Genomic DNA, 11,400 nt, shown 5'->3' with positions numbered 1-11,400 from the left:
CCAGTTTTCCCAACATCATTTATTGAAAATACCATCCTTTTCTCATTGTATATTCTAGGCTCCTTTGTCATAAATTAATTGACTATATATCCCTGAGTTTATTTCTGGGCTCTCTGTACTGTTTCACTGCTCTATGTGTCTGTCTTTATTCCAATACCATACTGTTTTGATTATTATAGATTTTTAATACAGTTTGAAATCAGAAAGTGTGATGTCTCTGGCTTTGCTCTTTCTCAAGTTTGTTTTGAGTATTGTTTTTTTTTTTCTTGTGGTTCCATATGGATTTTAGGATTGTTTGTTCTGTTTTTATGAAAAACACCATTGGAATTTTGATAGAGATTGCATTGAACCTGTAGATTGCTTTGTGTAGTATGGACATTTCAATAATATTAGTTCTTTCAATCCATGAGTGTGAAATATCTTTCCATTTATCTGTGTTTTCTTCAATTTCTTTCATCAATGTCTTACAGTTTTCAGTGTGCAGATCTTTTTCACTTCCTTGGGTAAATTTATTCCTAAGTATTTTACTCTTTGTGATGCAGTTGTAAATGGGATTGTTTCCTTAACTTCTCTGATAATTTATTATTATTTACATTGTCAAATGTAAATATTTGATTGTCAAAATCCAATCAAAGGTTGAAGTCATCTGGATGTGGTTCATATGCTCTAAGCTAGTGTGAAGATTAATAATAATATGAACAAATCTAGGGAATGTAGGTTATGTGGCCTTCTTCTTTATGTATTGGCACCATTTAAACATTGACTCTAAAGAGGACACTTCCTATCAGTATAACAGGCAAAGATTTAGTCCTAGCCAAGGTCAATGCCCTGTGGTCATCAGGAAACATCAACAAACTAAGAAGACCATCAGTGCCCCTTCCCCTCAATATTTGGAATGACACGTTTGCTTCCTAATTGGATGTGCTGAGTATTCTCTTACACTCTGCTTATGTCTAAGGTTCAGCTGGGATCTGACATTGCTATGGCTGTGGTGTAGGCCGGCAGCTGCAGTTCTGATTTGACCCCTAACCTGGGAACCTCCATATGTCACAGGTTTGACCCTATAAAGTTAAAAAAAAAAAAGATACAGTCCAAGTGCATGGCTTCTAATGATTTAAATTAATCAGGTAGAACTTAGATAACCTAGAAAAATTTATAGTTATTACATCTCCTAGACTGCCTCTTTCAATTATCTGTTTCTCAAGTAGCCTTCTAGTTCCTGTCAGATTTTATCTTTATCAGACTAGCAAATCAAGTCCAAACCATTTTATACCTGCCTATCTTTCCTGCTGTTCCTAGCATTGAGTTAGCCAAATAAATCCGATTTTTTTCTACTGCCATTTTCTCACAATTCGTGACTGGCAGCTGAATATTTATGAAGATTCTATTGCTCTTCTAGAATCTCATTGTATTATTATAACAGACCACAGATTGCAGTGATAAATGCCACAATGAGACCTGATCAACACAGTCCATTTTGACTGGGTAAAGTTCTCTTCAATGTTCCCGGTCTATACAACAGGGATTAGAACAATCCACTCATAGTGTTGGACTGAATATTATAAGACCATATATGTGAGCACAATTAATGGTACCTGACATGTAGTAGGTATTCAAACAGTGTTGGTAGAATCTGGATCCTTTTAGGCTATGGTTATTATAAAGCTCAGACCATTGGCAGAAAAGAGATGTGGGGTGATACATATTATTTATCAAGCATTTCCCATAGTCCAGGCACTATGCTTGGTGCTTTACAAGTATATAGTTTGATATAGTGGAATTAGTAAGTACTTTTATAAGATGACTTTCCCATGTAGTACAAAATTAGGGTCCAGATGTTATGAGCTACTTTGACAGCTGGTGAAATGAAGAGGGCAAGGGGGGCCCTTGAATTTCATAAGCACAAGTTCCCCTTCTACTCTGCCTCTCAGGTAAAGTCCCCAGGACAAACAACCCTCTTGTTAGTACCTAGCCCAGGTACAGTGCCCATTCATCCCCAAGCATCAGGTTTCAGTCCCAGGCCACAGTATTATTCAAATGAGCCATTCGCATCTTTCCATGGGAAACAGGAGATGCCTCACTTCCTTGATAACTCGAAGCCTCCCTCCCACAGCCCCTGGTTGTTCACTCTCACTTTGTACAACCCCCCGTGTGCCCCTTGAGGCAGGTGGTATCTTCCTCATCTCTGGGCTATCAGCACAGGTGACTAACCAACTGTGATCACATGTGTCCAGGGGCCAGTGTGGGAGTTGACCAGCCCCATAGCCCTAGAACTAGAATTCCTCTATCACCAACAGGGTCAATAGGAGGCGGTCAAAAACCCTTAAAAGAAATTGAAGTGAATGCATCCCACTGAATGCCCCAGACTGCTGCTTCTCAAACTGAAACGGGGAAATGATTACCTGGCCATCTTGTTAAAAGGTCCATTCTGACTTAGTAAATCTGCGAAGGTTTTGAGTGGGGCTTGAGATTTTGCATTTCTAAAACGTTCCCAAGTGGGGCAGCTGCTCCTAAGATCACACAGTAAATAATAAAGCCCCAAGAGACCCAGAATCCAGGCCAGGGAGACTTGGAATGTTCACTGCATCACTCATCAATGACCTTTCAATCATCTAGGAATCTGGCACATCAAGAGATGCCTGAGGTACCTTCTAGGAACTGAAACATTCAGCCCAGGGGACTGGAAACTGACTAACCTCTGGTAAGGTGGGACAAACCACTAGAACCAGAAGAAGGAAATTGCGTAGAGCTCAGGCGGCCAGGAAACCCACATGTACCTGGGAGAAAAGGAACTCACCAGTCTCTGCCTGGCTCTAGCCCCTCTGTCATCTGAGACTATTGCTCTTTTAAAGAAGGAAATATTGGTCTCCGTGAAGCTTATCACTGAAGAACGTTGCTTATTTCTAATAAAATTTCTTATTTATTTATTTATTTATTTTGTCTTTTTAGGGCTGCACCCGAGACATATGGAGGTTCCCAGGCTAGGGGTCGAATCAGAGCTACAACTGCCAGCCTACACCACAGCCACAGCAATGCCAGATCTGAGCCGCATCTGCAACCTACACCACAGCTCACGGCAATGCGGGATCCTGAACCCACTGAGCAAGGCCAGGAATCGAACCTGCAACCTCATGTTTCCTAGTTGGATTTGTTTCCACTGCGCCGCGATGGGAACTCCTTCTCTTTGCTTTTTAGAAAGGTTTATTGGGAAAATATCAGATTCAGGAAAAGGGGGGAAATAGATGAATGATTTGTTGCAAAGTGCTCTACTAACAAGCAAGCCAGATCCGTCTCCTTGAGGAGGATGGAAGGAGAAGCAGAAGGAGAAGGGCTGGGTCAAATCAAATCAGGTTTTCTCCAGGAAGCCTGACCTCAGTGAAAATCCCAAAGTAGAGGCCCCAAGGGAGTCGTTCTGCTCCCAGGAAACCATGCAGATTAGATTGGCTTTAGGCTTGGCAGACAGGCCTTGATGCTAATTTCTCTTGACCTTCTCCTGTGATTCTTGTCAGCCTGGCCCTCATTTGTTAAGCTTGCTTTAATTATATGCATAATGGTTCATTATCTTTTATAAAAGAAACAGCAAAGGAAACAATTATGCAAATGAATGAGGTTTGTTGTTCACTGAGGACTTGGGGGCTAATCAGACCCTGGTTGGAAAACACCATCGCCGAACACTTTGCCAGAAAGAATCCTACTCCTCTCTGCCTCTGAGATCTCTCTCAGTCCCTATGAGATAAACAATGTCCAAGAACAAAGATAAAATGCCACAAGAACTCACCTAGGGTAGGTAGATAGGTTGGGGGATCCTTGGAGAAAAAGCAGCAGGCATGGCTTTCTTGACATAAGAGAAGCTATTTTGGTCTAAGGGATTTTGTGATCTAAGCCAGACGGCAATGCTTGCTTGCCCTTGAACAGGTCTCAGTAATCAATGATCTTAGGGAACAGAGGAATGCAAGCAGAGAAAAGGCAGTCAAAACTGCAGGGATAGAGCAGAGTTCTAGTTCCTCCTCAAGGGCTATTTATACTAACAGCAACATGATGTTGACCCTCCTGACTTCAATCAACTTAAACTTGGATTCTGTTGATCTTTGCCCCAATTCTATACTGAAATCCCTCTGCTCAAACCCCCTTTGTGAATATGTATGTACCCTTAGCTTGAAAGGCGCCCAATTTTGTTGTTCAGGGAGACACCACTTTGGGAACTATCCCTGGTGTTCTCCTTACTTGTTGTAAGTAATAAATCTGTCCTTCTCTCCATCTTTGGCTTGGTTGCAGTTGTATTTATTGGCTTGACACCCATCAAGAGACAAAGCCAGTTTGTGGGTAACACTAGGGCAGGGGCTTTGATGAAAACGACTCATCTTGGGAGTTCCTTTTGTGGCTCAGTGGTTAGTGAACCCCACTAGGATTCATGAGGATGCTGGTTCGGTCCCTGGCCTCCCTCACTGGGTTGAGGATCAAGCATTGCTGCGAGCTGTGGTATAGGTGCTCAGATCCTGCGTTGTTGTGGCTGTGGCTGTGGCCAGCAGCTGTAGTTCCAATTTGAGCCCTGGGAACTTCTATATGCCTCAGGTGTGGCCCTAAAAAAGGCAAACAACAACCACAACAAACAAACAAAAAAACAGCTCAACTTCCTTGCTAAGGCTGAAGGCTTACCCAAGTGGTCCAAGATTGAGCTTCTTTAAGTAGCACCTTCTTTTTGGTTTGGTTTTTGTTGTCAGACAAAAGATTTGTGTGTTTGGACCTAGTATTCTTTCTTCTGGTCTCTGCTTTGGAATGTCTCATTCATTCATTCATTCATTCTGCCTGTTCTAATTCTATCTAGTGACATCTTTATCTACAAGGCATGTGAAGTTGGGCTCTTTCCTGTCTCAACGAATGTCACCTCTTTGTGACACAGCTCACTCATCACAGGTGCCCTTCTTCAGCCTTAAATGTTCCAACCTTCTTTCATCTTTAGTCTTTTACCCACAATAGGTTAATTTTTCCCCACTCCCATGTAACCCCTAGTTCTGACTTATTAGGTTAGATCAGGAATAGACGCCATATGCTTCCATGCTACTCTGTATTTTTTCCTTAGGGCATTTGTAACATTTAAAATTAATTGCTGTAAAATGACCTAAGCTCACTCGGTCATTTATAATTATTACATCTTTTCCAGAACTCACAACCAGCAGGGTTATTACAGTGAAGGCAAATCACAAAATGGATTCTGCACAACAAATGTCATCAGGCAGGCACAAAACTCATCACACAGTCTGTTCTGTAAGTTGAATGAAACCCTAACAGTCTTTTCATGCTCCCAGACATGCTCTTAATTAAAGAGTTAATTAAAGGGTTCATTTGAGACAAATGTGAAAATATTCTAGCTGCAGGATTCAGCTAAATTTCTAATCAGTATCAAATACTGTCTAAATGGTAAGATATGGAACCAGAAGAAATACCAAGGCCTCAGGCCTCATTTCAAAAAATACAAGGCTACTAGGTTTGCTAGATTCCTAGATTTTTTTCTTTAATGTGAGGGTGGTAGACAATATTTTTAGTTATTTCTTAAAACTAGAAGATCATTTATTTCACCAAGAAAATGTATCTCCAATACCCATAATATCAAGCAACAAATTTGATTTTTTGATCAAATATTAAGGTAACTAACTGTCGCTTTATCGTAACTGTTCCCAGAGGGTGGATTTTGATTAGAGTTTTTCAAATGCTACCCCTGGAGTGAATATTTCTGATTAAAGTTGTGCAGATATTAAACAACCACCCCCAGGATATAAATTGAAATGCCCATCTAGATATCACACAGTATAAGCAATTTAAAGTAAATTGCAGACCATGTAGCTGTTGTTCAATTTGCAGATTAATGTCTGGTTTGCTTACTGGAATATAAGTTCCATGGACAGGGAGGTGACTTTTTCATATCAGATACCCAGAGTCTGCGCAGTTCCAGACTCAGAGTAGGTGAACGAGGAATGTTGTTGGAATAAATGGAGATCATTGACCAATCTCTCCTTTCCTTACCAGTGCTGCTTTTTTCCTTCTCATTTTCTTCTGATTCTTCCTTTCTTCCTTTTTTCCCCTCCCTTTCTCCCTCTCTCCCTCCCTTCCTCTCTCCCTTTCTTTCTCCTTCTCCTCTCGCTCCTCCCTCCTTCTCCCTCTCTCCTCCCTCTCCCCCTCCTCTCCCCCTCCTCCCTGCTTCCCTCCCTCCCACCCTCCCTCCCCCTCCCTCCTGCCCCCTCTCCCTTCCTCCTTTCCCTCTCCCCTCCCCCTTCCCTCCCTCCCTCCCCTTCCCTCTTTATGTCACTCTCTTTTCTTCCCTGCTCCCGTTCTCTTTTATTTGTATGGGAAAGTCATGTGACCACCTCAGAATTTTGATTGAATATTCTGCCACTGATGAACTAGAGTGTTTGAAGACTTGTTTTGGCTTGATTTAGTTGCTTTGCATGTTAGGACTTTCTCTGTTTCCTAATCTGAAAAGGGAGAATGTGATGGTTCCCTCAGGAGGTTGTGAGAATTTGGGAGCATCACCAGCATGCTTAACTCCCCCCACCCCCACTTTTAATTTAGCCCTGGTCCCCATTTTGTTAATTATTAAATTACTTTAATCTCCTTAGCCATGATGTCATCCCCTGGTCTTGAGAAAGCAGAAGCATGTCATCTTCTTTGGTGGTTGGGCTGGTCTTTGTGAGGTGTGTGGGGCAGAGGCTGGCAGCCAAGGAGAAATGCTTTGCTCCGTTCTTCTTTTTTTTTTGTCTTTTTACCATTTCTAGGGCTGCTCCTGTGGCATACAGAGGTTCCCAGGCTAGGGGTCTAATCAGAGCTGTAGCCTCCGGCCTATACCAGAGCCACAGCAATGCGGGATCTGAGCCGAATCTGCAAACTATGCCACAGCTCACGGCAACATCGGATTCTTAACCCACTGAGCAAGGCCAGGGATTGAACCTGCAACCTCATGGTTCCTAGTCAGATTCGTTAACCACTGCGCCACAACGGATACTCCCATTCTTTTTTCTTTCCAAGCTGATTCTCTTAGACAAGCCAGTGAACCCCTTTCAGCTTTGGGTTTCAAGCTGGGTTCTCTTAGACGAGCCAGTTAACCCCTTTCAGCTCTGGTTTTCCTGTGTGTAAGAGGCAGTTAGGATCCCAACCTCATGCAGATGTCTCGAGGATAGAATGCGATTAGAATATGTGAAGACAGCTGGCCCAGACAGATGCTCAACAAAGGTGAATGGAACTGAAATGATCCTTCTAACCAATTGTAACAGCAGGGTTCAACCAGGAAGCTGACCTCTCTGAGCTATGGGGAAGGGATTGATTCCAGGAAGGGGACCGGATATCATTGCGGGAGCCCTGAAGCGAAGGTGTAAAGGGTGAATCCGAGGATCAGAGAAGACACGACACCAGCCAGTTGTTCTGAAAGCCAGGCCTGTCTGGCTGCTGATGTGAGACGAGGGGACCTGCGGGGAACTGGTGGCCATCTATATCCACACCCATCCACCTGCTGACTCTCTGTTAAACGGTAGGGTGAGCAGCTGGGTGGATGAGCTGGACTTTGGAGGAGAGCGACAATAATCGGGAGCCTGCTGGCCACTGCATCTGTCTGTCACCCATGTCTAAGCTTCATGAGGTTAAGATGACTGCTGCTTCATTTCCATCTTCCAAATCTCATGAAAATTCCAATTTTGACCAACTTCAACTCTGGTATAAGAATTTCCAGCAAGCTAACCTGGAAAAACCACCATACCTATGTTTTCAATTTCACAGCTAAGGCTTTTTGGCTTGATTTAAATTATTTCTTTTTTTTCCCCCCAAGAAATGCTAAAAATATCCCTTTACCATGATCATAAATTTATGGAGTTACATAAAGTAATATTCTAATTGGGTCAGGCTCTCTACTTTGCATTTGAAATGCCATGTCAATAGGAGAAGGATTTTTAATGTAACTTGTATTAGTTTCTTTACAAATGGAAAAGGGAGATTTTTGGGTTTCCATTGTAAATATACACTAGCAATGACCAGATCTAGGGTCTGCATAGTTTATTTAACTTTTTTTTCTTTTTACAACCACACCTGTGGCATATGAAAATTGCCAGGCTAGGGGGTCAAATCGGAGCTGCAGCTGCCAACCTACATCACAGCCACAGCAATGCCAGATTGGAGCAGAATCTGCAAACTACACCACAGCTTGTGGTAATGCCAGATCCTTAACCCACTGAGGCCAGGGAGTGAACCTACATCCTCATGGATACTAGGTCAGGTTCTTAATCCGTTGAGCCACAGTAGGAACTCCTAGGGCCTGTATAGTTTAATCCTTTGTTTTTTATTTGTCTCTGCTCACTAGATTTTAAGTTTTCACTATTTGTCATCTCTTCTCTGAGCCTTTGGGATTCTAACTTGAGAAGCCTGGAAGCCTTTTCTTTCATATCTCCAGTGGGCCCACAACTCTTACAGATAAAGACTAAAATAATAAGTACCATCTCTGATGTATTAAGGAGAAATAATTGTTAAGATTCTTGAGCACTTAAGGTTAGGTCCTTAAAATGTTTTGAATAAAATCTGCCTGCCTTCCTTGAGGCTAACAGCACACCTGCAAGGCTGCTTACTGCAGGAGGCCGGTGAAGCTTAAAGCATTTATCATCTTTGGAGTTCCTGTTGTGGCTCAGTGGTTAACGAATCTGACTAGGAGCTATGAATTTGCGGGTTCGATCCCTGGCCTTGCTTAGTGGGTTAAGGATCTGGTGTTGCTGTGAGCTGTGGTGTAGGTCACAGATGCATCTCGGATCCCACGTTGCTGTGTCTCTGGTGTAGGCCGGTGGTTACACCTCTGATTAGACCCCTAGTCTGGGACCCTCCATATGCCACGGGAGCGGCTCAAGAAAAGGCAAAAAGACAAAAAAAAAAAAAAATCATCTTCTTTGTTGGGCAATGGGGAATAGAGAAATGAAGAAGATGCTGGCACTGTCTCAAGGGACTTAAAATCCAGTGTGTTTGGGGGAAGTGGGAGCAAAAAATGATAAAATAACTTTATGAGTGAGGTAATCAGGAGGAAAACAAGGCCAGCTCTTAGGGAGGAGAGGGCAGAAATCAGGAGAAGCAAACCAGAAAATGTGCCTCTGATTGTTGGCTGTCAAAGATTTCATTAAGCATTAAACACATTAAGGAAAGTAGGCAGGGTGGTTATTCCCAGTTGAGGAAACTCAAGCACAGCTGAACATTTAAGTCATCCTTTTATTTATTTCTTTTTTTCTTTTTTTTTTAGGGCCACACCTGCCAGGCATATGGAGGTTCCCAAGCCAGGGGATCAAATCTGAGCTGCAGCTGCTGACCTACGCCACAGCCACAGCCTCAGTATATCCGCACCTCATCTGCAACCTATGCCACAGCTTGTGTCAACACTGGTACCTTAACCTACTGAGCGAGGCCAGGGATTGAACCCACATCCTCATGGATACTAGCAGGGCTCTTAACCCACTGAGCCACAATGGGAACTCCCAATTAATCTTTTAACAGCCCTGGCTGAGCGAAATGAGAAGTTTCATTGTTATTTAACAAATTAAAGTCTCACAAGAATGGATATAATCGAAGAGAGAGAACCAGCAAAATAGACCAGTGACATGGCGCTTGCTGTGATGGCAGCAGTGGCTAAGTGACCCAAGTTGACAGCACACTGACTGAGATAAGGCTTCTCCTTATCAGCCCTGCCCTGGCCAGGTTCACCTGCCTACTGCCTTGGCAGCAGCCAGCTCATCTACCACTTGATTTTACTTCTGTGAGCCTGGAGTGGGCAGGATGTGAATAAATCCTGAGTCAGAAATTAAGATGAAAGACTTATCAGTGTTAATACTCTGGATGAGAGAAGACAACACTGTCTTTGAGGAGGGTGGGCTGGGAGTTGAGGGGAAAAACGTGGAAACACACAGACCATGATTGCAAAGGCAAATTGTTAAAGGGACGAAGTTTATTTTTTATTTTTTGCTTTTTAGGGCCGCACATGTGGCATGTGGAAGTTTCCAGGCTAGGAGTTGAATCAGAACTACAGCTGCTGGCCTCAGCCACAGCCACAGCAACTTGGGACCGGAGCCACGTCCTCGACCTACACCACAGCTCATGGCAATGCCGGATCCTCAACCCACTGAGTGAGGCCTGAGATCGAACCTACATCCTCAAGGGTCCTAGTGGGGTCCATTACTGCTGAGCCACAGTGGGAACTCTGGACTGTTTATTTTTAGCATTGCTGTTTCTCCTCTGGGGTCCCAGCCCCCTTTGCATGGATATGTCTGTGGTCTTCTGCTGTCTCTGGTTGCTCCCCAGCTTTGATGACTTTCCTTGGCTCGCCAGGACTCTTTCCCCATCAAACCTCACCTGTCATCAGGTTATTCTTTTGAGGCTGTGATTATTAGAACACCTCTTTGGCAGGCGCTCAGGATCATCATTCGAATACCTTAATTTGCAGAGTTCCTTAAAGTTTGCTAAGTGCTTGTAAGTAAGTTATATCACTTAATCAACTTATCTGAATGGATTAATATACTAATAATGTATATTAATTACTAATGTCCTTCTAGGTAATATATGATATGTTAACAGGCAGCTACTGGAAAGAGTCCCCTGTACTCTCCCCAGTCCCCTAGGTTTGCATAGATTTTTAGATTTTGTAAAGTGTTTTCACATCTGTTTTTGTTTTTTTCATTTTTGGCTGCCCCTTGGGCAGGGATCAAATCTGAGCCATAGTTGAGATTTAGGTCCCAGCTGCCGCAAGGCTGGATTCTTAGCCCACCGTGCAGGGCCATGCAGCGAACCTGCAACCCATCGCTCCCAAAATGCTGCCAATCCAGTTGTGCCACAGCAGGAACTCTACATCTGTTTTTTTGTTTTCTTTCTTCCTTTTTTTTTTTTGCTTTTCCACGGCTGCACCCACAGCATATGGAGGTTCCCAGGCCAGGGGTCCAATTGGAGCTACAGCTGCCGGCCCAAGCCACAGACACAGCAATGTGGAATCTGAGCCTCATCTGTGACCTACACCACAGCTCACAGCAACATCAGATCCTTAACCCACTGAGCAAGGCCAGGGATCAAACCTGCATCCTCATGGATTCTAGTTGGGTTCATTAACCTCTGGGCCACGAAGGGAACTCCTGTTTTGTTTTATTTTAATTCAATTTTACTGGAGTATAGTTGATTTACAATGTTGTATTAGTTTCAGGTATACGGCAAACTGAATCAGTCATACATACAAATATATCTCTTGTTTTTTCCCATATAGTTTATTATAGACTGTTGAGCAACTTTTCTCTTTAATCATCTATTTTATACAGCAGAGTGTATATTTTATTCCCACCATCCCAGTTCCTCCCTTGCCTCAAGGGTATCACCTATGGTGGCCCTGAGATTGGTTTTGAAATC

Source organism: Sus scrofa, chromosome 8 (assembly GCF_054392235.1).
Source record: "Sus scrofa isolate SSC_HxYL_T2T_F1_AM1 chromosome 8, Sscrofa_HxYL_maternal_Yorkshire_Landrace_v2.0, whole genome shotgun sequence".
Taxonomy (NCBI): domain Eukaryota; kingdom Metazoa; phylum Chordata; class Mammalia; order Artiodactyla; family Suidae; genus Sus; species Sus scrofa.
This window is presented reverse-complemented; position numbering follows the sequence as displayed.